This window comes from Macaca nemestrina, chromosome 16, assembly GCF_043159975.1.
Source record: "Macaca nemestrina isolate mMacNem1 chromosome 16, mMacNem.hap1, whole genome shotgun sequence".
Lineage (NCBI taxonomy): Eukaryota > Metazoa > Chordata > Mammalia > Primates > Cercopithecidae > Macaca > Macaca nemestrina.
In genome coordinates this window covers 28,873,101-28,896,138 of record NC_092140.1, presented here as the reverse complement: position 1 = coordinate 28,896,138, position 23,038 = coordinate 28,873,101, and the positions used below count along the sequence as shown (strand labels likewise).

General features: G+C 32.4%; 2 long non-coding RNA genes across 3 annotated transcripts in view; one reads left to right on the top strand and one right to left on the bottom strand.

The window, feature by feature from the left end:
* LOC105481676 (uncharacterized) overlaps positions 1-22,829 on the bottom strand; it is a 60,201-nt gene extending 37,372 nt beyond the window's left edge. For both annotated transcript variants that reach the window (XR_987079.2, XR_987078.2), the window contains exons 1-4: positions 22,117-22,829; positions 8,798-8,852; positions 5,969-6,043; positions 5,519-5,599 (exon numbers count right to left, since the gene is read on the bottom strand). This is a non-coding gene — a long non-coding RNA (uncharacterized lncRNA). The remainder of the gene's footprint in view (positions 1-5,518; positions 5,600-5,968; positions 6,044-8,797; positions 8,853-22,116) is intronic.
* LOC105481677 (uncharacterized) lies at positions 1,542-8,976 on the top strand. Its single transcript, XR_987080.2, has 3 exons — positions 1,542-1,638; positions 7,676-7,738; positions 8,865-8,976. It is a non-coding gene; the product is annotated as an uncharacterized lncRNA (long non-coding RNA).
* Positions 22,830-23,038: the final 209 nt, after the last annotated feature.

The following is a 23,038-nucleotide window of genomic DNA, read 5'->3' as shown; positions in this document are numbered from 1 at the left end:
AAACAGTCCCATCTGGGGTTGATGAGAGACAGTAGCAGATCATCAGGCATTAGATTCTCATAAGGAGTGCACAACCTAGATCCCTTGCATGTGAGGTTCACAATAGGGTTTGTGATCCCATGAGAATCTAATAAGGGTGCTGATCTGAGAGGATGTGGAGCTCAGGCAGTAATGTGAGTGATGGGCAGCAGCTACAAATATAGACGAAGCTTCTCTCATTTGCCACGCTGGTCACCTCCTGCTGTGCAGCCAGGTTCCTGACAGGCAACAGACTGGTACCAGTCAGTTGGCAGTTGGGGACTGCCGCTATACAAGTCAGCATTTACTTGCATTTCTCCAAATACTACTACTCTTCTTTTCTCAATCTTTAGCTTTTATTTCTGCATTTTCATCTTGGATTATTTTTCTTCTTCTAAAACATCATCATCATCATCATTCTTCTTCTTCTTCTTCTTCTTCTTCTTCTTCTTCTTCTTCTTCTTATTATTATTATTATTATTATTATTATTATTATTATTTGGTACGACTGGTTTGTAACAAAATGCTACCTGGAAGGATAACTGCCAGCCCTGAGAGTGGTTATTCCTGTGATGAAATAATCTAATTAGAAAAGATGGTTCAAAATTTATCACTTAATTACTGTATCTCAAGTTATGAATTGCACCAGTTGGGTCTTTGAAAGTATTCATTTTAACTTTAAATCACTGACCAGGGTTTTTGTTTTGTTTTGTTTTGTCTTTTGAGATGAAGTCTCACATTGTCACCCAGGCTGGAGTGCAGTGGCGTGATCTCGGCCCACTGCAACCTCTTTCTCCCAGGTTCAAAGGATTATCCTGCCTCAGTCTCCCAAGTAGCTGGCATTACAAATACCAAACCAGTGTGTAGAACCGAAGAAATATTTCATTTAAATCTTAGATAATTTAAAAGACAATGGTCACTGCTTTGAATTAATTTTTGTTCTGAAAGAGTAAAAGGTAGAATTGGCTCTCAAAAGAAGTAAGCAAACAACGTAATCCTGAAGAATTAGGTGAAATAAATAGAAATAATAAGGAAAATAAACAAATAAACAAAAACCCTGGAAAGGCAGATCTAAGAGACACAGTGTGTGAATAAAAGGAATTCCACAAGAGAGATAAGGATAATTGAGTAACACATTGCACAAGGATTTTAACTGGCAACTGAATGGATTAACCCAGTCTCTGGCAAATTTAATAAAAATTAAATGAAAATACATACATTTGTCCTCTGAAATTCCCAATATAGAGAAAAATAGGAAAAAAAGGATTTCCAAACTCTGTGTGTGTGTGTGTGTGTGTGTGTGTGTGTGTGTGTGTGTGTGTACCGCGCACGTGCGTTGGAATGGAAAGAAAAGCAGCCTAAAAGCAGCCTTCTCTAATCAACGTTGACATTTGTAATCAAGGACGAGAGAAGGCAGTGGAACAATGTTTAAAGATAAATGTAATAGACTTTTGAGGTATCATACAAATCAAAGTCTAAAATGTACAGATTCATAGCATAGTTTAACATTCCTTTCTGATTTAAGGACGGTGCTTGTAACATGCTGAACAAAAGACAATTGAAAGACAGAAGACATTCCAGAGAGGAAAAACCAAAAACTTCCTGAAACAGGAAACAATAGTGAGTACTGATTGTAGATGACTTTTCCTATTAATGAGAATACACACGCACATAGAAACACACACACCGGGGCACACACACGTTATTCTTGATACAACATAAGAGAATTCTTTTAAATTAACCTAAAATTAATTAAGCCTTAAAAACTATGACGATACGGCCGGGCGCAGTGGCTCACGCCTGTAATCCCAGCACTTTGGTAGGCTGAGGCAGACGGATCACGAGGTCAAGAGATGGAGACCACCCTGGCCAACATGGTGAGACCCTGTCTCTACTAAAAATACAAATATTAGCTGGGCGTGGCGGCACGCGCCTGTAGTCCCAGCGACTCAGTCCCAGCTGTGGCAGAATAATCGCTTGAACCCAGGAGGCGGAGGTTTCAGTGAGCCGAGATCGTGCTACTGCAATCCAGCCTGGTGACAGAGTAAGACTCTGTCTTAAAAAAAAACAAAAAGATGACAACAGAAGCTAGGATTTTATTATTAGTTAGAGTATAGGGGGAAAAAAAATTCTAAACTCTCTGGCCCAGCAACTGCTTCATAGAAGATTCCCAATAAATTATAGCTATGAAAAAAGCAATCACAATGGAGCGCCTCTGTGTGGCAATGACAGATATCATCTTCTGGGTAAAGTAGGTGACTAAGTATATATGAAAGGCAGAAGGACCTCTTTAATTTCTTTTATCTTAGGAGCAGTGGTCTCTGTAGGTATAACCTTGTGGCTTGCCCTTGGGAATGTCTGACATTTTAGATAATGTTGACAGGGATCTGCAAATTTTATGATACCCATATTGTGTAAAATAAAGTTCTAACCCCAACCATTAAGGGCAGCAAAAATATAGCAATAGGCAATGAGAAATGTAGATTTTTAAAAACTCAGTTTCAGGCTGAATATTCAGAAAGGTATTTTTATAACCTATAGATAGCTAAATATTACATTGACCAAAGTCTTGCCTTGTATATACATATACATTTATATACACATACATAGCTTACAAATCTTATAATCATATATTTATTTAGCTTACATATCTTACAATTATATATTAAATGTACTATGTATTATATAACATATTATAGTACTATATATTTGTATATAGTACAATATATAATACAATATATATGTATAATATATGCATAATATATAAAATATATATAATATATACTAATATACATAGTTATGTATATTATATAATATATTGTATATAACTATATATAATTATGTATATTAACATATGTTAATATGTTATATATAATATATGATATATTATATATAACATGTTATATATAATCGTATATAGTTATATACAATATATATAATTATAATATTTATAATTTATAATAATTATAAAAATATAAATAATTATATATAAATATATAACTAGATATAATTATATATAGTATATTATATACAATATATTATATATTATTATACATATATTACATATACAATATATAATTGTAAGATTTATAAGCTATGTATGTGTATATACATGTATATGCAATCACACATACTAGATGTATACTCATAAATGTAGGTTTTTAGATATGATTTATAAATTAAATATAATATATAAAACTATTGAATTTAAATATATATATATTTACTTACATGTATTTTTAATTCTACAATAAGGGTTATTCTAAATTTAATTCTAAATTAAATTTGCCTACGGTCACACAGGTAATAAGAGGCAAGATTTGAACCCTTGCATTTGGCCCCAGAGTCCCTGCTATTAACCATTGTGCTGTAATGCCCCAATTATAACAATAAAAACAATATTAAACATTTATTGAGTGGTTCTTATGGGTCAAGTACTATTCTAAGGATTTTTAAAACTTATTTAATTCTCACAACACTCTTATGAAGGAGATATTGTGATTATCAACATTTTTCAATTGGGGAAATGGGGCAATTTTGGTTATATTTAAAAATTTGTGTTATTTAAGCTTTGAATTTAGATCCAGTTAGACTCATACATATCTCTATTATATGGAACCAGATCAAGATTACTGATTAGAATTCTGAATAATGTCTTATTCTTGCTGGATGTATTACTTTTACAAAATAATATGAGCAAACACACATTATCGGATAAGTAAAATGTATAAAGAAAAGAGGAGAAAATGCAACAGTCTTTTCTATGATTCAGTTTAGAGACAGAGATCCAATAGCAAATGATCAAGTCCATATCTCCCAGTAAGTACAATTCAGATACACTGTCACTAAAAACGTTCCAGCCCTATCTTTTTATTCTCATACCTAGAATTAAGCTAAAGCCTTGAATTGCTCCCCAATGGCCACTTTAGAGAAGAGCAGAGGAATCCACTTACATACTAACAGTCTCTTGGAAAGTCAGGGTGTTTAATTAATCGATTTAATCTATTCTGTGATTCCTCTGAGCCCATTTTGATTAAGGTTGAATGCAAATAAATTATTATGAAAAGAACCTCAGCTTGTTAATGCCAAATATATAGTCAGTATTATTAGGGGAAAAGTTGAAGCTGTAAATTAAGGTAGAATTGAAAAATGCCCTCAGTGACCTTGGAAAACAACACTAATCAGTCACTGTGCTTAGTTTCATTGAACCAAAAAAACAAAAATGATTCTCAAGATTGTGCTTTTGGAGATCACTAATGGACAGGAGCTGGCCATGAGATTAAACCCATTTGCCATCCTGATTATATTAATGTGTCCTTGATTTGGCACTGTTTTTAAATGTGTCACTCATTATTTACTTATATACTCAACTATTGATTCATTGTAAATTTCAGAGGTACTGAGAATTAAAAGCAATGCAAAGGTGTTTTTTTTTTTTTTATTCAAGTGGACCATGTAAAACCAAATCTCTTAATGTTTTTATCTGCACGGTCTCTTATCCCAAATAGGTTTTTCCCCATTTCTGCATGCCAAAATCCAACCACTCATTCAAAACTCTCTTTTATAGTAGATTTTCTTAAAGCTTTTTAGGCTCCTCCTCTTTTATTTCACAGTGGTAGCGCTCAACTTTAGAGTTAAAACAAACTTACTCTACTTACTCTTTGATGATGTATTTATATTTTCATTATGTAATATCATTTATATTTCTTCATGCATTTATTTACTTATTTATTTGTGAGACTATATATATCTATCAGACATCAGGCTTTGAGAAAAAATTTCATAAATAATTTATATTTTTATATATCAACTTATGTTGATCATGGTGCCTTTCAAAAATAAGATGTTTATTAATATTGACTGAATGGTATAGAAACTCTTTGAAAAGAGTAAGTTTCTCCTATTGACCCACTATGTAGTTGGACTCTGTTCAGTGAAAATGTCTTGAACAATTCCTACCTAATGAACCCAGATAATGAAGAAAATTTAAGGTTCAAGAGAGTTCAAGTCAAATACTCAAATAATTTGTGGCAGCAACAATAGCCTTGGTATTACAATGATCCTATAGATAATGTTACAATATAGCAAAATTCAGCCAAAAATATTACTTGAGGTAGTTACTGAAATTTAGTAATTAGAAGAGCATCTGATCAGTTCTGCAAATAACTGTTATTAAAAAATACTTTCATATCAAAGTTAGGAATTAAATTAATTACTGAGATACATGCTTTAATTGCTATGTGAATGTATTCTGTCATTTTCTTTGTTCAGCTGTATGTCTATGGTTTGGTTTCTGATAAATATTCACATTTTAAATAAGATGACTGTGTCTATGAAAATTTTACATTATATTTTATTCTATGTATATGTAAAATATTAAAAGCAAAAGTAAAATTGGTTAAAAATAATAAAGTCTTCATAACTGTTATCTTCCCTATAAATATAACACTTGATACACCAATAAAATTGCATTGCACATATTATTATAGACATTACTTACTTTTTCAGTAAAAGCATATATATTTCTCTGCTTTCTCAATCAGTTTCATCCCACCTGACCCCATTACACACTGCAACAGACCTAAACATGAAGGGATAAAAAATTTGTGTTGATTTGGAAAACCTATATATCCACAAGGGGACAGAATAAGTGAGGTTTCTGCAGCTTTAAATATGTTTTCTTATTGAATTTGCACCTGCTTAAAACTCTGCCAAATTATGGTACACGGACCAGTTCTATTTTCCATTTTCTTTGTGAATTAAAAGTAAAATAAATGCTCAGTTGAGCCTAGACAACAGATGGTCTGCAATAGGTATAAACATATTGTGCCATATGTCTGAATGGCACTTTCAGGAAGTACTTGGCACTGCTAAAATATTTCACTTGCAATACCTATGAATACACATATAGTACTTCAATGAAACATAGAGTGACTGATTTACTCCTTACCATTTGTGAGATGTATAGGTTGGAAATAGATTGTGTACTCCATCAGGAAAACAGCCAAGTTTCACTGAAGGACCCCTGATGAGACAGAGATAAGTAAAGCCAATATACAAAGATAAGTGTATGGAAAATTTTGTCCTTGGATAGACCATAAATAAATATGCACAAATGAAGCTTGCTGTGGTTTCCAAACTGCCTCTGGGGTAGCTAGATATCTTGAGAAGAAATCTGATTGTACCTGAAGCTCTTCATACTTTTCTCCACTGTCATTGTCCTCCTTTCTATCCCATTCCCAGACACTTTTTATTCGTCATTGCAAAGTGGAGAAATAAGGACACTTTATAATTCACAATTTAAACACTTTAACAGAGCAAAAATTCTTGCATTTTAGAAATATTACCTTGCAGCCAGGCGCGGTGGCTCACGCCTGTAATTCCAGCACTTTGGGAGGCCGAGGGAGATCACTTAAGGCCAGGAGTTTGAGAACAGCCTGGACAACATGGTTGAAATCCCGCCTCTACTGAAGATACAAAAATTAACTGGGCACAGTGATATGTGCCTGAAATCCCAGCTACTTGGGAGGCTGAGCCAGGAGAATCACTTGAGCCCTGGAGGTGGAGGTTGCAGTGAGCTGAGATCATGCACTGCACTCCAGCCTGGGTGACAGAGAGAGTGTCTCAAAAAAAAAAAAAAAAAAAAAGAAGAGAGAAAAAAAATTTTCTTTTACTCATATGTCATATTACAACAGCCTATAATTGGTCCAGGTTTTTAACTTTGTATCTGGCAAGACACAGGTGCTGTGCATATACTTTTTCAGATTCATATAGCTCACCTGTATATGCGTGTTTAATTTTGTTCTTTTAGAGGATAAATGGATGTGTAGATAGGGGTTTCTTCATTTTTTTTTGTACTTTTCCTCTCAATGAGCTTAAACCAATTAAGTAGCTTCAGATGTCACCTCTATGCAACTATCACACATCTAAGCTGCAGATTGAATCTCCAACAAACAGGTAAAATGTATGCATGATTGTTGCTTCAGCACATCTTACTAAACCAATGAAACAACACCACTCGTTTTACTACCATGGGACCCCCATCAGACTTATTCCAATTTAGGCTTCCACGGAATCGATTCTGGATTCAGTATGTGCAGAAATCACGAGTAAAACTTCCATCATCTTTGTCACTTAACCACTTTTCCAACTGTCCTGTTCAATTTATGGCTATTCCTTCTGATTTTATTTTACTGGCTCTCTAATATTCATATTATTTTGTACTCCCACCATCCTAATTTAGGGTATTTCCATCTCTTTCTACTCTGGAATATTGAAATAACTAAATAACTTCCTTAACATTTAGTGATTTTTTTACAGCCTATTGTTTTTGATCATTTAGATTTTAATTGTTTCAAAATGGTATAAATATAACATATTTATTGATTTAAAATATAACATGATTTAAAATATAGGAAAATGTACAGTGAATCATTATTGTTTATTTTTTCAGGCATTTTAATCATACTTGGTAGAACTAAGTAGAATCAAGTTACAACTATGTATTATGTAACTATCTTAATTAAATTATGATTATATTGTAGATATTTTTACACTATGTAATATGTTTAGAGTATGAGGTGTACATTCTTTAGTGGCAAAAATATTGAACATATATTAATACAGCCCTAGTTTACCTATTTTTTTTTAATAAAAGTGCTTGATCAGTGGAGCTTCTGGACATTGGTAAAGAAATCCTATTAGACAACTCATTCTACAGGTAAAACCTATACATTCCTGTAAACAAAAAGGTATCTAAATGTACCAAAAAAAACCAAAAAAACAAAAGCACTTAGATATTGGTAAATGGAAGAAAAGATGGAATTGAGCAGTATTACTTCCAAATTTATTTCTTAAAGTTTGATCCCAGTCTTCTCATCAGAGACAGAATAACACTAAGAACCCACAAGCTTAAATTCTTCAAGAACAGAAGACAGAGTTTGCTCGGCCAGAGTCACTGACAGCGAGAGGAAAAAAAAATTATTGGATAGGGTAGCATTCAGAAGGAATAGAACTAGATCTGTTTGTAAACTTTGCAAGAGTTTGTGAGCGATCCCTAAATTTTGAAGTTTTGTGGTATACCTCAACCCCAGTACCATAGATAAGGCCGGAAAGAATGAACTGATATTTGAGCTTTTGTCAACACAGCAGAGATAAAGCTGCATCTCGGGTACATTGAATGTTTGTTTAACAACAAAATCAATATTTATAGAAAGTGCATACATGCCAGAACCCAGGGATTCCATCAAATATCAATCCCTCATTATGTCCAAGATAGAAGTTAAAATTAGTCAGCAACGGAAGACAAAGAAAAATACGACTATCCAGAAAATAGGAAAACCAATAAAGACAGAATTTAGATGACCCAGTCAGAAAATTACAGCACAGTAATAGAAATTTTACAAAGAATCCAACTGCAATTTTGGAATTTAAAAAATGCAATATGTGGAAGGAAAAAAGCCAGAATTCTTCACGGAATGAATGTAATAAGAATGGAGATAACAGAACAGAGTTTCAGTGAATTTAGCGTAAGATCAATAGAAATAATGTTTTTCCTAAAAAAACAGAGAGAAAAAAGTATTTTGAAAAGTTAAGTAAATTCTTCTGAAGTAAACACAAGACAATATATAACGGACTGATTTTTTTCTCCTCAAAATTTGTATGTTGAATCTCTGACCCCCAATGTAACTGTAATTGGGAATAGAGGCTTTAAGAAGTAATTAAGATTAAATGATGTCAAAAGGGCAGAGAACTAATCTATTAGGACTGGTGTACTTACAAGAAGAGGATGAATTAGCAGATCTCTTTCTCTCTGTCTGTCTCTCTCTTCTTCCCTGCACACACAGAGGAAAGGCCATGTGAATACACCATTAGAAGAGGTACGTGCCCAAGAGAGGAAGGAAAGCTCTACCAGAAAACAACTCTTCTGATTCCTTGACCCTGAACTTCCAGCCTCCAGAACCATGAGAAAATAAAATTCTGTTATTTCAACCATGCAGTCTGTGTTTTCAATTATGTCAGCCCAATTAGACAAATAAAGAATGCAATTTTTTTTATTTCAATAGTTTTTGGGGTACAGGTGGTTTTTGTTACATGAGTAAGTTCTTAAGGGGTGATTTCTGAGATTTTGGCACCTGTCACCTGAGCAGTGTACACTGTACTCAACATGTAGTATTTTATCCCTCACCTCCTCCTACCCTTCCCCTCAGTCTCCAAAGTCAGTTATATCATTCTTATGCATTTACATACTCAGAGCTTAGCTCCCACTTAAGAGAACATATGATACTTTGCTTTCCATTCCTGAGTTACTTCATATAGAATACTTTTATTTAAAAGTTTAGCAAATAAACAATTAGAATCCAAGAATTTGAGAATAAAATGTGTCAGTAAAATTATCTGAAGAAATAACATCAGAAATTTCCTTGAGATGAAAGCAGGAATTCACTGATTGAAGAAGCTCAGCAAACCCAAGTATAACTAAAAAGAGGGTACCCCATTATCACACTGCCAAAACTAACAATAAAAAAAATCATCAAAGCAACCAGAAAAGAATAACATTACTAACGGGGAAACAGAAATCAAGATTACCAACTTCTCATCATCTTAAAATATGGAGACTGAACAACAGTAAAACAATATGTTCAAACTGTTGACTAGATAAACAAACAAAACTTGCCAACCAACAATTCTATATTTAGCAAAAAAATTATTCAAGACCAAAGTGAATAAACACATTTTTATATTTGTAAATAAATGAATACTAAAATAATTCATCTTCAGCATACCTGTACTATAGGAAATGCTATATAGGAAATGCTAAAGGCAGCTTTTCCGTATGATTTGAAATAAATCCAATGGAACCACATAACTTCAGGGAAAAAAAAATCAACAGGAAAAACAACATCAGAGAAAAATGTGAATAAAGAGACTAATATATGTATATTATATATAGTTTATAACATAAAAAACATTTAAATGAAAAACATAATTTTGCACTGTAAGAATTATTAAATAGATTTAATACATATGAAAACAAAATGATTAGGGAGGAATAAATTAGATTTAATACATATGAAAACAAAATGATTAGGGAGGAAGAAATTTGACCTATAGTTTTGTAATTTTTCTACATTTTTTATGTTGTGAACAATGTTATCTTCAAATTGACTCTGAAAATGTACTTGAGTGTAGTGTAATCCTTAGAGAAAATTAATGTAAATAAATATAGCTAAAAACCAATAAACAAATTAAGATTCTAAAAAGCATTCAATTAATGAAAAAGAAGTCAGGAGAGTAGCAAAGGGAAGAAAATGTATAGGAACAAAGAAATCTAAAATATAACTTGGTAGGTAGATATATATTCCAATATAATAACAAATATATGAAATGTCGATAAACTAAGAGCTCCAAATCAAAGAGTCAGAAAACAGCAAAATAGAATGATTAAACTATATTTTATTTGGAATATACACAATTTAAATATATGGAAATAAATAAGTTGAAAGCATATGGATGAAAATTGAAATACTATGCAAACAGTAAACATATAAAAGTCATACTGGTTACATTCATATTAGTTTAAGTAGAATTTAAACAGGGTGTTACAAAAGATAAAGAAAGAAAGTTTATTATATTAGAAGTGGCAATTAATCAAGACTAGATAAAATTGTGAATGTGTAAAAATCAAATAACAGACCTTCAGAAGTTAAAGAAAAACTGATATACTGAAAAGAAAGATACACTACAATTTACAGTTGATGATTTCACCAGTTTTCCTTTAGTAATTAATAAAACATATAGATACAGAATCAATAATGATACAGAAGTCGTGATCAACATTCAATCAAATGGACGTACATGACACTTGTAGACACAACAAACAACAACAACAACAACAAATTAAGAGCCCTTGCTGCACACTGCCAAAGACTCACACCCTGAGTCTTTCCCATTATCTAGACATCAAACAGTTCCTAATACACTTCAAATGGTTGAAATAATTAAGAGTATATTCTTGGGTCAAAATCAAACTTAATTTAAAATATATAACAGAAGATACCTAGAAGTATTGCAAATATTTGAAAAGTAAAAGAAAAAAAAAATAGACGACTCTGTTTTTCAACTTCACTATTGAGAAATTCCAGGATAATCTTAAATATAATTAAAAATTTTGGAGAAATTAACAAAAAGTAAAAGTAAGCCTTAAACGTGAATAGCTTATGCCTGATACAGAGGAAAGTATATAAAAGACCCAGGTTGTTTTTTAATTATTATTGATAATTGAGAAGTCATACAACTTCATGTGATTTTGGCAAAAATATTGGAAGTTTAAAATGTGTGAGATGTCATATTGACTAAAAAAAGGGAATACACAATTCTGTTTCCTTTAATTTGCAAAAGTTGCAAATCAGGAGCTAGGTTATGTGGAGAAGCTATATGGCCATGTGCAGTTCCAGAAACTAATGAGTCCCACAGAGCAAAATAACCAAAACTAATCCTTACAAAGTGTTAGATTAATCTAATGTGTGAAAGACCTCAACAACTTTTCCAACTTAAGTATCCACCTTTCAAGCCAATCTAAATGATAGATTTATCAAAGATTGTGAAAATATTCTTCAGATGTGTAACCATAAGATTGTGTAGAAGAATAAAGCAGAAAACGTACAATTTAAGTAATTTTAGACACCCAATAACAAGATACATAATGAAAGCTGCTTTATCAGCCCTTGTTAAGCAAAATTTCTTTCAATATAATATAATGAAATAAAATTCACTAAGAAAGCCTTAACAATCTGATTCCAATTAATAAGAAAGCAGTATAGCTCTTAAGGTTGATGTCAGTTTGATTTTCAGAGCTGATGATTTATTATCATCAATACAAATACGTTCCTAATTTAATATTATGATATTGATGTAAGCAAACTTTCTTGTACTGACATTTATCATTGCTATTGCAGAAATTAATCATAAATTTGTTTGCTTCATTTTTAAGTATTCATAATCCTTCTGCAAATGTGTCATTCTGTAAATGTAATACAAGAAAAAAAGTTTTGGGAATTTAATTTAATTTTATTTCACTAGAGATGATAGTGTACAATGTGGTAAATGGCATTTAAAAAATAACAGCTCAGAAAAAAGGGAAAATATTAAGACAAGGTTACAAATAACATAAACATGAAGATAAACAAATTATATGAACAAACACACATACTTCACACACGCATATGTGTGTAGATGAAAATATTAGTGAAATAGTTTTGTTAGTTTACTACAAATTATTTCCCAGATAATTTTAATTTGTATAATCTATGAAAAGTGGAGAGATATCTCCCAAGTTAGATGTAACTCATAAAATATCCCAATTTTAAAAAGAAACAGTAGAATTATAAGTAAAAGAAGAAAATAAACATAAACCAGACAGGATGAATAAATGGATAGATGGATGAACAGATGAATGGATGGATGAAGAAACAGAGATACACAAATAATGAAAACAAAGTTAGCAAAGTATATTTATAATGCTTCCCATTCAATGTTTCTGAAACATTGAAATTATCTATTTTGATCAAGTAAAGTTACTTATTGCGGATAAGTTAAAATTAATTTTTTTCCCATACCTAATTATCCCAATGATATTTCTTTCAAATGTCCATATGATCCAATTCACTTGACATGCCCCAAGCAAAATCTAATTAATTTTAATTAATTTTATTTTTGTCTCTTCCAATTCCTTATTTTATTATATTATTTATATTATTTCGTTTTAGGGGTTTCTTCTTTAAAAATGTCTTACTATATGTGTTAGTGAAACATTTCTTTCATGAGTCTTACTAGCCCATGACACAGGTTCCAGGTGCATGGCCTGTTGTAAACACTATAAGAAAAATCTTATTTGCTTCGATAAAAGTGACATTTTTAGAGTATTAAACTAAACTTTCCAGAATACCAAACTCAAATATCTACTTGCACTGAGGTACTGAGTAAAATTTCCTTGTCCTCCTTTCCCTCATTATGCATTTAGAAGGTTGGTATAGATCTCGAATTCTAACTAAAGCTACCAGTAAATCTATATGCATAACTGATAAAGCAGACCCCCCCTCTCTGTATATAGATAGTAGGAATACTTTTTGCTAGAAAAATAAAGACTATTTCAACTTTTGTTAAAAGGAAGATTTCAGCATGCATGTCTTAATCATTACAATATTTGTGATGAAGTGTTGATTAGTGTAATAACATACCGGTTTTAACCTAACAGTAAATTTTAGTAAATATTTTTCTTCAAAAACTTTTTTGTAATTACTTTCTTCTTGTGAGTACATTTATATTATAGGTTTTCTTAAATAAATAACATGGTTTTAATTGTTGACAGTGGTAATATGGTAGTGGTATTATTTTTGCATTATGTACAAGTTTGCTTATGAGAGACACAAGTAGGATAGACTTCAGGGGAGATGATTTTATAGCTTAAAAACATCATCAAAAATCCAGCTTCTTTTACTCTTTGCATGGCCAGCCACAGTGTACATTGGTGTCTGGCTTCTTATTTATTTACAACATGTTGCCATCAAGACCTGGGGCAGGATGACACTTCACACTTACTCAGCAAAACTGGGAGTTTGTGTTCTTGTGAATTTCTTATAAGAGTTAAAAATGTTCTGTTCTCAGAATCCATCTTCAGACTTCGCCTGTTCCTCAACTGGTTGAAATTTTGTCTTAGGTGTACAATTCCCAAGTAATTATAATTGTTTTAGGGCAACCAGATCGTGTGTAATATGTAAATGTGAAAGGGTCAATCAAAATGTTTTCTATATAAGCCATTACAAAATATTGCTGCTAATTATGTTAGTTCCTCTTTCTAGCTAAAGCAGACATATAGCTATTCCCTGTCTTGGTTTCTTTTATAATGTCTAGAGCTTTGGTTGCTGCAGATAAACAACATCCCTTAATTTACCTTCGAAAACAATTCTGACATATTTTTGAAAGATAAATATATCATTATTTTCCAAAAGATCTTGTTATAATATTATCTGTTTCTTTATGTGACATGTTTAGGGCATTACTGTAAATTTACTTTCAGCTCTAAAATTCTTACTCTCTAAACATATTCTGGTTGTCTTCTGGCTTTGTTTTGGATATAGAAAAATCACATTTCTTATGGACATGTAAGATCACTATTAATCAGAATACAGAGGTGTTTTTCACTAGCCTATGTTTTATAAATATCTGCATTTAAAATTTTGTTTGTTATCTACTATGCCAAAGTGACTGGGAGAGCCAGACAAGAAAATCTTTAAGTGTGATAACACACATATAATTTTTTCATACAGTAGTTAATACATGTGCACAGATAAATATACTAAAACTTGAAAGAAAAACACTAAAACTTAAGTACTTTTATAGAAACAATAGAATAGTACAGTTTTATATTGTACCGGATGATTGCCTCAGATATTTCTAACCTGTGAAAATGTTTTGCCCTTTATAAATAACTCATACTTGTTTTTTAAATTTTCACCCTATAAATTGGTGATTTCTTTTAGGTTTTGTCATTTTCTATGTTTTTATATGTATAAAATAATTTTCATATTGATAAGGTGAATGAACAGACTTTGCACACATTGACTGATGGACTTAACTGTTGCATTCTGATTTATGTAGTCCAGTAATTGATTTTCTTGTTGAATATGGCAGTATTTATTTATGGGCTTATTTGTCTAATTATGTTGATAAAGTCTGCAATATCTTTAGTTCAGTGACAGAGAATATGAAAGATCTATATTGTGAATTCAGTGATAGAGAATATGCATATCTATATGATCTGTTGTAGATAAACAACATCGCTGAACCCTCAAGTGGAATAGTGGCATTCATGTGCAGGATAGTCTCCATGCACTTTCTGTGTGCAACTGAACCACCTTTGAGTTTATGAAAAAATAGCAGGATAGATGAGTGAAGCAAGGCAGACTTAATCATATTTTGATAAAATACTTACTTTTATTAATAGGTATATTTTTCAGCTTTCTAAGTGAGATTTGTGATAGTTGAGAGGACCCTCTTCTCATAAGGTACTAACAAAGGATGAATATGCTCATTTTCTACCTATAGAATTGATCATAAAAGCACGTGGCCTTGAACGTCTAAACAAAAATACCATTATTCCCAGGACTTAGAAAGGTCGATAAAAAGCAAAGATGATAATTTGTGATTCTATCTATCTATCTATCTATCTATCTATCTATCTATCTATCTATCCTTTCTCTCTCTCTCATACATATATGAGATATATATTTTATATATGTGTATATATATATGATATGAGAGTGGGGCAGGGAAGTGCTGGGTAGAGAAGGTGGGGTCCCCAACAAGGGCTCCACCTTTGGGGCCTGTGATCCTTGGACCTAAATGAGGAGAGGCATTTCTGTTTTCTGGCCCAAAAAGTTGCCTTTTGGCCCGCCCTGTCCCCCATCCTGTGCCCAGATACCCTGAGAGACCTTAGCGGGGACACACAAGTGGCTGGATGTTGAGTGGAGCAGAAGAACACGCCAACAGACACTAGGAGACACTGGCAGGCCATCTACGGTGGAATGCTGCAGACACAGATGGAAATTTGACTGGTGGGGGTCGGAGGAGGGTCTGGCCACTGGGTGGCCGGACTCCAGGGGAAGACCATCTTTCCACTCCATCTTCCTCCTGGCTCCCCATCCACCTCCTGAGAGCTACTTCCACCACTCGATACAATCTTGCAATCATTCTCCAAGCAGAAGTGTGATCCAATATTTCTGGTACACTAGGGCAAGGACCTGGGATACAGAAAGCCATCTGTCCATGCAATAAGGCAGAGGGTCTAACTGAGCTGATTAACACAAGCTACCTACAGACACCAAAACTGACCGAGCACACTGTAACATGCCCACTGGGGCTTCAAGAGCTGTAAAAACTCAACCCTAGACACTGCCTTGGGGTCGGAGCCCAAAAAATCATCCCCACGACCTGCCCATCTGCATACTACCCTGAAGGGTTTAAGCAGCAGGTCACCAAAGAAGCAAACCACAACCCTGTTGCATGCCCTGCGAGGAGAATAAGGGAACTCCTCCCATTTCATATATATCTGTCTACATCTGCATCTCTATTTCTATGTGTACCTCCCGTCTTTTTGTCTGTCTGTTGTCTATGATCTATCTATTTGTACTTATATTATTTTCATGTTGAAAGTAGTTTGCAGACATGATGACCCATTAGTCTGGATAAGTTAATGTCTACTATTTATGAAAAAAGGCATCAAATATTACAACTAGGAAATTAACTTGGAAATAATACTAATGATGACCTGCAGACCCTATTTAAATTTCACCAGTTGTTTCAATCCTGTCCTTCATAGTAAAGGGATCCAATATAACATTGCACATTACATTTATTTATAAACTCTTTTGACTCATTCACTCGAGACTAGTATTTTAGTCTTTCCATTATTATCATGACTTTGACTGATATTTCATCACGATTTCATTCCATTTAGCACTTGTAGCAAGAATATCACAGATATGATGTGTGTTCTCCTTCCACTTTATCAGCTGATGTAGGATAGCAATTTGCCCTATTATGGATGATGTTCACTTTGATCAATAAATTTCGGTGATATATTCTAGGTGTCCTCACTGTTAATTTATTCATTGTCTTTTTTCAAATTAAAAGTATTTTGTGGAGAGATATTCTGTGACTACATAAAAATTCTGCTCTTCACATTTTCACGCATTGCTTCGGGCATCCATAGATACCTTTCCATATCAGTTGTTGCTACATAGGTTACCAAACTGTGATTTTCTAATTTCATAGTGCCTATATCTTTACTACTTGGCATGGAAAAGGATTTTTTTTTCTTCTCTCATGTCCTTTGGCATATGTCTCTCATTCTTTGACAATTTGATTATTTTCTGACAGAATAATATTTCAGACTTCTCTTATTTCTTATTTGGCCATTTCTCCACATAATCTGTATTTCTTATGGTAGAAAAAATATTTAGAAATGCAAGATCTGAGCACTAGATTTTCTCATTGTTACTAGGTTGTTACTACTTCCAGATTTTCTTAGTGGACAGACCAAGGAGGTATATTACACACACACACATACGTGCACACACACACATTAGTATATTTCTGTCTGCACTTATCTACATATATTGAAAACCATTACTTCACACCAGTAGCTCCTACTTTATTCCAGAACCATATAGTCCATTTGTCTCTGATTCTTTATTTGTAACTCCCTTCTCTGACAATGAGAAACTTTACCTGTGTTTTTTTTCCAAGTATTTATATTTTTGCTCAATCCTCCCCTACCTGCCAACCCTGCCAGGCTATTTCTTCACCCAGCTCTAACAGTCCGGCTGTCCTTTACTTTACTGCATTTCTTGTTCCGTTACAAACATTGCTGGGCTCTTGACTGTTGCCTCGTGGCTATGATTCAGAAAGCCATCTTCAAAAACAGATCGAGGAAGGCGAAGGGCTGTAATGTCTTTGCCTCCCTTTATGTTTTTCTCTTTGTAGCTATTATTTTTGATATGATTCTTAAAGTTTGCCTCATCTTTATTGTGTTGGTCTTAGTTTTATGGAGAAATACTAGAAAAATTGCTAGCAAAATAGGAAAGTTCAATCTCTAACAAGGCATAAACAATGTTGTAGGAAATTGAAACATATTCATTTACTTCTTCAGTGAACATATGTATATATATTATAGATATATTTACATAAAATTTATGTACATAATATAAAATATATGGTGACCTACAAGTGTATATGTATGTGTATATGTATATCTTACTATATAGCTTAGATTTATATGTATATACTATATATGTACACACACACAGAGAGATAAGAAAAAGAGATAGAGGCGTTCAAAGAGAGACAAAGAGATCAACAGAGACATACAGACCATCTTCTATTTACCAGGAACTAAGACATAAAATGACACATAACTTCCCTAAAATCAAGTAGCTAAAGAAAATTGCATTTAGATATCAATGTCATTGCCATACTTTTAACTACTATCTTATAATAATTGGTAGTTTATATATTTATCTTGTCATAACAAAATTAATTCTTAATTGCTTTAAAACTTCACATAAAATTAATTCACTACTCAAAATTTATTTCATTTATTATGTCCTTAGTCAAAAAGGAGACCAAAATAGGGATAGAATACTGTCAACTGTTGAGACAAAGTAAAATAATAGTGATAATGATAATCATCATGATAATAACAATTAAAATAAAAAACTTCAACTAAACAGATTGTCTATGTATAATTGAATTGACCAGACTCCTCTTGAGAAGAAAGCTACTGAGTATCTTTGTGTAGGAACACACATAAAAATAACTTATTGCCTTTCTGATTGTTCATTTCCTTTTTGAATAGGCAGAAAATTATGATCAATATAGAACTCTGTCTTTGAAGGTAATTTTAATCACCAATCACACATATAGTTTGTAAATTACCCTGAAGTACAATTCCGCAGTACATAAGAATTTAATAGACTTACTAAGACAGGTCCTTAGTGTCAGATAAAATACAATACTTTCAGATGAAATTACTTTTCAGGCCATAGTTGAGGAAAGGCTAAGCAATTTCCTACAAACAGTTATTATTGACCACTCCGATGGTAGCATGTGCTAAAAAGAAATTTATTAGTCTATTTTAAGCCTCTGGATTTTCAGTGTATAGTCTAACACCATCCCTATATCTGATTTCTATTAAGCTAGGAGATGAACAGATTGAATATTTTCAGAGACCATTAAATAGGCATTTAGATTTTGTTGTTAATTCAGACTTGACATACTGCAATACTAATACTACAAAAGGTGACTTGTTTAGAATGCTTACTGCAGTTTTTTATGTGTTGTTTTTAATTTTGGGAGAATTCTGTTTTTCCTGTTATCAGTGTGATATAATTATGTATCTCCCATGTTAATGAAATGATTACAATGATGCCACAAAGTAACTAGATACTATAGTCTATTTTTTTCATAAAACTTTGAAATTTGCAGATTGGAAGATTGAACGGTGAATGATATTTAGTCACTGTTTATGTAAGTCATATTTTACAATTGTAGCTTTTATTTGCAAGGTACATAATAAAAACGTAATAATAACCAGCAATAATTTTGTCAAATTGATGAGTAACATATGTTTATTGTTTTCAATGTGCAAGAACTTTTCTACTCCTTTTGATAACTATTCTGTCTATTGTATAATAAAAGCAATCTCAAATACACAGGTGGTAAATAACTCATGCAAGGTCAAAAACTAAATTTAGAGAGGTGGAATTACAAAATAATAGGTCATCATGATTAAACATTACTCAACATAGAGTTATTCAGCATTGAGTAAGTAAATGTATATTTTTTATATAATGTAGTTACTATTGCTCAAGATAATGCTTTTTATTTATGTTCCTGTTCTATACAGAAATTACATTTCTAAAACCTTATTCTCATCAACTATCAGTATTAGTTACCTATTGCTATGAAAAATTAACACAAACTTAGTGGCTTATATAATGCAAATTTATTTATATTATCTTTCAAATTTATCTTATGGTCTGGAGGACAAAACTTTTCAATGGTTTTCACTGGAATAAAATCTGGGGCTGTGTTCCCTTGAGAGGGTGCACTAGAAAGTCTATTCCCTTGTGTTTTCTGGCTTCTAGAGATGACCTGTATTCCTTGGTTCCTGGGCCCTTTCTCAGTCTTCAGTCACATAAGTAGGACCCTGCTTCCATGGTCACATCTCCTTCTCTGACTCTGACTTTTCTGCTTCTTTCTTATCTGAACACTTGGGATTATACTGGGTGCACCTGGATAATCCAGGATCATCTCTGCATCTCAGGATCCTTAATTTATATGCAAAGTTCTACATTTTCAATAAAGGGAGGGAAACAAGTGAACACATTTTGATATGTGGACGCAGAGTATAAGATACAAATATCTAGGATAGATTTGATATACTTTCTAAATGTTCACAGATTATAAGTTTGTTCTTTGAAAACATGAGTCAAGCAAATAAATAAAATGCTTATTTTTTTCTTAAAAGACGGAAAGTAGCTTTATTCTCATAGAATTTTGTTTATTCCTATAGAATTTAGAAATAAGATCTTCCTTCTAAAGAAGATTGAAGATTTTGAGAATCCCCACAATACGTGCCAAATCACTTAAAGAACACAGGATGTCTTCCTGACAAGAATCAGTCTTATTAAATGAATGCATGTTATTTAACGAAGAACATGCTAATAGGAGAGGAAGATGTTGAAGGATAATTAAGTGTAAAATATATAAAATAAGTACTGCATATTATGGTATGTGTCCGTCTCCACTCAGGGAGGTAAAATGGCAGATGATTTCACTATTTCTGGTATTAAGTGTCTCTCTATTGAGATGAGTTCTTACAGCTGATCCACACAAAGAGCTTTCTAATGAAATCTGATTCCAAGGAGTGAATAACTTAGGTGAGATTATTCTGTACCGCATAGTTATCACATTGTTCATTGTAAATATTTAAATTTGAATTCTAATTTATAGAATATAGAATAAATATAAATCTAGTTTATGTGATGGCATGTCAAGCATAAGTTATAAATGATACAGCTATTCTCAATATATCAGGAAATTAAAGTCTTTAAGCCTCCAACCTTAGGGCTAGACTTTAAAAATTGGTGAATTCATGACCATAAAAGTCACTTCGAAGATGTAAAAAATTACATCTAGGAGATGAATTCTCCTGACATCATCTTTATTTCACTAGATATGTATTGTCAAAAGTCTATAATCTTTACCTTTACAATGACAACAAATGAGAAAATACTGCTCATATTAACACTAGGTAATCTCTGATTTTCTGTTGTATTTACTGCGTATTAATATTTGTTAGTTGACATATATTACTGATACTTAATATCATTTGTTAATATCCATTAATCAATCATTATCCATTCATTAATCATTAGAATACATACATAGATGCACATGTTTGAATAAAAATGACCAAGGGAAGTAATATTTTCATTTTCGGCCATTTCTCAGGAGAAAGACATATTCCTCTTTTGAGACATACAAAAAAAAATTTGCAAATTTAGATTGACCAGGCATGGCGACCCAGGACTTTGGGAGGCCTAGGCAGGGGCATCACTTGAGGTCAAGAGTTCGAAACCCCATCTCTACTAAAAATACAAAAGTTAGCTGGGTGTGGTGGTGCACATCTGTAATCCCAGCTACTCAGGAGGCTGAGGCAGGAGAATTGCTTGAACTAAGTAAGTAGAGGTTGCAGTGAACCAAGATCACGCCACTGCACTCCAGCCTGGGCAACAGAGGGGACTCCGTCTCAACAACAACAACAATAATAAATTTAGATAAATCTCTTATTGTCTTCAAATGTTCAAAATTCACCTAAGTCTTTAATTTTAGCTTATATATCAATTTAAAACATTTATTTTAAAGTCTTCTGGGTTAATGTAAATATAAGGCAGATATATTGATATGAAAGTCTTTAATGTACTGTCAGTGGCATTTGGCTTCACAGGTAGGTCTCATTGATGCTTTGGAATTATCAAATTAGGAATAGGATTCCTTTTGAAACTTCTGCTATATGTCCTAGAATTAAAGACCTGAAAACTTCAAATTGCCTTTAGACAACTATAGTACTTATCAGGTTCCACTCTACTAGGCTATTTTAGGAAGATGTGGTCTATAGCTAACACTTCAGATCTGAACTTCTATGCATAATTTATTTGACAACAAAGATTTTGATGTTTTATCAATTATATCTCCATCTTTTAGGATTTACCTCAGGTAAAAGTCAATGCACAGGACAAAGAATTGCTAACTGAGGCACACGAACGTATGCATGCTTTAGCAGCATTTGTCAAAAGGACTTAGCATGCAACCTATGGAGAACATTTTTGTCTGGCTGGCTCCCAGTCCCTTCTTACTCATTGAACTTCATATCAGTCTTTCTCCTTGATTGCTGGCGTTACCTTTTATATCCCAACTCAAAATACTACTGGAGTTTGGATATGCTATTCCCTGTAGCTCAGCCCTACAGCTTACCTGGATCCTGCTACTAAGTTGTTGATAAAGCTGGATGCTGATCGTATTCAAGTACTACAGGTACTAGAAAACAAGCAAACCCAATATATTAGTTTGTCTGCAGAGATAGCATTTTGAGATACTAAAGCAATGTGATATAATAATACTGTAATATTTGTGCATTATAGATGTTTGTTTTTGAAGTGCAATAAAAATTTTAACACAAAAGATATTCAGTGGCAGTAATGTTAATTTTAATATTTTCACATGTAAAATAAAAAGCATTATAAACAATGATTTATATATTCCAAATAAAAATTCTTATAAAATAAATGACTTTAAACCTTTACACAGTTTGACATTTGGTGAAAAGATGTAAAGATATTTGACCTATACTTCTGTAGTAGCACTGATGTTCACTGATTCCTGTATATTGTTTTTCACTTAATATACAGGAATTATTAAAACATGTTTAATTAGAAGATTTTATGACATCCAAGAATGATGGAGATATTAATTATTTTGGTGTCATTGAGTAACATATTATATGCTGGTCATACTCATCAGATTATTTAATATTTACAAAGTAATGCAAAATGAAGCTGAAGAAAACATATTAAAATGACACATTTTAAATTAATTATCTATGATAACTCATTTGTGATATTTTATTTCCACCAGAATGTAACAATATAATCATGACATTCAGGAACACTGATATATTGTCACTAAAGCCTAACCTACATTTAGAGAAATAGTTATTTTTAAAATACTTCTAAAATCTGTACAAACTTGGCAATTTGAAAAAAATTAGTAAACCATTTTGAGGAAACAAAAACTCCAAAAAAAAAAAAATTACAATGGTCTTCAAAAAAATTCACAGTACTTAAAGAGGTTATAATTTTGAAAACACTTAGAATATTTGAGAAAGTCATTGAAAGAA